The sequence below is a fragment of the Nilaparvata lugens genome, chromosome 11 (assembly GCF_014356525.2).
Source record: "Nilaparvata lugens isolate BPH chromosome 11, ASM1435652v1, whole genome shotgun sequence".
Taxonomy (NCBI): Eukaryota; Metazoa; Arthropoda; class Insecta; order Hemiptera; family Delphacidae; genus Nilaparvata; species Nilaparvata lugens.
The window spans coordinates 684,796-689,264 of NC_052514.1; the positions used below are offsets into that span (position 1 = coordinate 684,796).

General features: G+C 35.4%; 1 protein-coding gene across 1 annotated transcript in view; it reads left to right on the forward strand.

The window, feature by feature from the left end:
• The window catches only part of LOC120353508, a 21,381-nt gene extending 19,096 nt beyond the window's left edge, over window positions 1–2,285 (forward strand). The window contains exon 6 of the mRNA XM_039437363.1: window positions 944–2,285. The gene's annotated coding sequence lies outside the window, so the exon portion shown is untranslated. The remainder of the gene's footprint in view (window positions 1–943) is intronic.
• Window positions 2,286–4,469: the final 2,184 nt, after the last annotated feature.

Genomic DNA, 4,469 nt, shown 5'->3' on the forward strand with positions numbered 1-4,469 from the left:
CTCTAATGAAACACAATGAATGTTATCAATTTCTCTTTTATTTTTTCGCAAATAGTTTCAACTCTTCAAAATCCATTTTCATGTGTAAAGTGGTAATTATTATTAAACAAAAATCCAAATTAGATGCTGTAAATCACACCGAAGACTTCTGCTTGGGATGATTTACAGCATTTAATTTGGATTTTCGTTTAATAATAATTATTAATTCATTTGCAATATTGGGGACCGAGCTTCGCTCTGGAGTATAAAAGCATAAAACATGTATTACGAAAGAAGAAATTATAATAACATTCATGGTTCATACAGAAATGTTCTATCTAATCACAGTAAATTGAAATCAATTCCCAGAGGAATGTAAAAATCTCCCAAAAATTGCACAAAAGCCGGTTGAATTTTAATCCTGATTAATTTCACGTGAACCAAATCAGAGAAGACCATTTCAAAAAGATGGATCTACTGGAATTAATCAGGATTTAAAATAACCTGGCTTTTTGCAACCGGCCCTAAGTACCTGATTGAATGATTACAAAAGTTCAACAGCTGAGTCATGATTTTGACACAGTCCCACACACATGAACTCGCTCACTCAATTCCATCATCAACAGACGACGAATAATTATTATCAGCTGTTTTTCCAAGGATGAATAATAATTATCTTTCTAATGTCCTTCAGCGAGTTTTCCCAGGGATGAGACCTAGTGCAATCGAAATTTTAAATTATAAACCTACTATGTTCTGAATTTCGTAAGAATCTTTACGAGATCCGGTGAAATACAAACATATAAACAGAAATTGCTCGTTTAATAGTATAGGATTTGAATAAATGCAATATTTCAGTAATTTCCATCTGAATTGGTACTTGATGATTATTAACTCAACAATCTCTTTGTTCAAACAAAATTTTTTTTGGTGGAGCTAACATTTTTTTTTAAACTTTTTGCAGAGATCAGCGTTTTGTGTAAGCGGTGTGAGTCAACCCGTCCTCTCCGCCACATCTGGGATCAGCTCAAATCAGCTGTATTCAACTGAAATATCAGCTGTAATCAGCAGTGATGTGAACAGCTGACTCAAGCAACAATTTTATCTCAGTCTTACGCAGCAGATGATAAGTACCAACTACTCCTGGTTTTCCTATAGTAAGGTCCACGTTATAATGGCAGTATTTGATCAACATTGGTGTTGCTATCCTTGTCTATAATTCGACAGAGCTGATGGTGCTATCCTTTTCTAGCTCCACGGCTGGCCGGATCGTTTTTAAAAGTGTAGAAATATAATTAACAAAATATTCACCTCAATAATGAAAATTGATTATTTAATCATTGATTAAGTTTTATACATAATTTTTTCGACAAATAATCGTAATATAAATGAGTATTTTCAACAAGAATGAACAGTTGATATTACATCAGATAAACCGGTATCAGCTATCCTCAGTGGAAGCCAGTGGATGAGAATCGGCAACGCAGTTCTTATATCCTTCTCCACTGCCATTAAAACGTCTACCTCACTAAAGATATATTTGTAGCCGTAGTTTAGATTCTTTATAGTAACTGTAGAGTTGAACCTGTATTATTTGTATTTCTGAATTCTATTTTATTAATGTAATTAGTTTAGATTATTCACTTGTCTATTGTCCAATAGAACATCGAATATGATTCAATGTTCAATTTGAGAACCAGGAGTTGCAATTTTCATATTATTTTTTATCATTGTACATTCAAAATAACTAGGTAGCTTCGTATTGATTTTCCAGACTTCTAATTGAACAAGGGCTTAACAATTATGAAGTTTGGTTTAAAACTGAAGATTCAATTTTTTTATTAGGTATGTGGAATTGAATTTCACATTTTATTCAACTCTTGGAAAACACTTTATTTATTTATTCATAGACAATACATACAATTCAGATGAAAAATCTGTTCTTAGATAATACATACAATTCAGATAAAAACTACCGGCATTCATCCAAAACTTCTATATAATTCTTGTTAAATATTTCAAAAATTTTCAATGGAACATGAAATTCAATGTTTATAATACCAACTTATGAATTATTTACTTATTCGTTTCATTTCATAGTTGACCGAGCGAAGTGAGGTCTAAGAGCCTGTTCACATGACAGCGATATATGTTCGGTTGTCGCTCGGTTGACAAACCGAGCGGTTGTCAGGTATAGGGAAACACATGGTGCCATACACATGCATCGCTCGGTTTTAGTAGTCGCCGGCGAATCGCGGCGGTTGTAATCTCAGACTAAGATTCAAGTCGACGGTTTGGCATTTCTCTTAATGTTTAAATGTTTGAATGTTTATATGTTGCGCATTCACGGCGAAACGCGGTAATAGATTTTCATGAAATTTGACAGGTATGTTCCTTTTTTAATTTCGCGTCGACGTATATACAAGGTTTTTGGAAATTTGGCATTTGAAGGATAATATAAAAGGAAAAAGGAGCCTCCTTCATACGCCAATAAAAGAGTAAAAATCAGACTATAGAATTATTCATCATAAATCAGCTGACAAGTGATTACACAGATGTGTGGAGAAGCCAGTTAATTGCTGTATTTCCATAAGGTCTATAGTTTCAATCAGGTACTTGTGGATGAGAATACTGCGTGAGGTCTACTGTTCACAGAACTTGAGCAGATTAATTTAAGTCAGCCCTTCAACCCCAATCTCATTCATTATTATATAATGAGCATCGCAGTATGTTGAGTAAATTGTTAAAAAGACCAAAAAAGAATATTTCAAAAGGAAACTATTAGATTCAACAAATAACCCCAAATTTTTTTGGAGAACAATCAACGAGATATCGGGATCAAGCAACAAAACTGCTTCTTTTCCTAATCATGATTACACAAAATGTAACAATAGCGACAACAATCCCAAGTCTACGTTGGATATAGCAAATGAGTTTAACGTTTACTTTTCTAATGTTGGAGCCAGGCTAGCTGATAAGATTAAGCCAGAGAAACCAGAGACTTGAGCTCCAGTCCAACCTGTCTGTCCTCCTGTCCAACTGTCTTAAGAGAAGTGTCAGAGCAGGAGGTTAGACAGTGTGTTGTGGAAATGCGCGGAGGTCCTGCTCCTGGCTGCGATGATATATCGGGTTATTTGTTGAAAAATGGCATAGATTCTTATTGCTATTCCACTTTGTCACATTATTAATTGTATTTTTAATTCAGGTATTTTCCCCAATATTTTCAAATTGGCTAATCCTTCATCCATTAAACCTGCGTTTGGAACAAGGATGTCTTTTAGGTAATTCAAGTGGAAATTAGGTAGTTTGAAAATCTCTGAATAGTTGAAAAATATCCGACTCATTATTTAACCTTCTATAAAACTTGTTGAAACTGAACCAAAAACCTTTTGAATCAATGAGGGAAAGTCTCGTGAAAACTTTAAAAAATCATCAAACTTAGTCCACAGATGGAAATGAGGAACTGTCTTCTATTGTGGTGATGTCGTGCTCATTTACCCCCGGAGTTGTCATGCTTGTCCGCATTGTCATGTATATGTGGTAGGTCAGTCTGTCCAAAGAAGAGCTGTATCATGTGCATTGGTTCTGTCGTGAGTCGGACACAGTGCTTGGTGAAAACTCTGACAGTCAGCAGCTGTTCCAATAATCTCCATCTCTGAAAAAGTTACTGTACATGAGATTGATTCAGTCTACAGATTTGAATAAATTAGAAATCGCATTTCTTCAAATGCTTATAAAGCTGTTAGCCCTGTTAACCCTGGTTAATAAATTCAAATAAAGCGGTTAACCCTTCTAGCTGTTAATCCTGTTGATATTTGCTGTAGCAGAAGTCTTCGGGGTGATTCACAGCATTTAAGTATATCACTAGTTCTCGTTTGATAATATTGAATCACTCCCCAAGAATTTGTCCCCAAGGTGTTCAACTACAGCACAATACTCATAAAACGCAACTCAGATCCTGATTCGAAGGCTCAGATACCTGCAACACTGTCTCCGAAGTACACTGAGAGTCACGGGGGTTGGAAGTGTGTCAGATGTGGCAAGGAGTACTTTGTGTACCCCAAGATGGCGTCTGGGGTGGGCCGCAATAGGGGACGGGACGATTAGTGTGGTGTACGTCAAGGTGAGCTTTGCAACAAGAATCTTGCTCAGTATGAAGTCCCTGTGGCTGTAACATTTTGTGTCAACCTTCATCCAATTTGAATTGATTTTGAAAATGCGTCGCTTGGCTTTTATCAAAGAAAACTTCTATATATTCATATATAGATATATTTTAAACTATATATTTTAAAACTTTTATATATATTGTATTCTGTGCTTTCATCAAAACATTTATTTTGAACATGGAAGCATGCATACTTCTTTTCAAACATCTGTCGAAAAGTGACAAAAGTGCATCTACCACCTCTACTGTCTCGTCCAATGGGTAGAGCAGATTTGTATTTTCACTGTACTCCCTGTTGCGGATGAGTGCCTCTTCTGAATCTCCT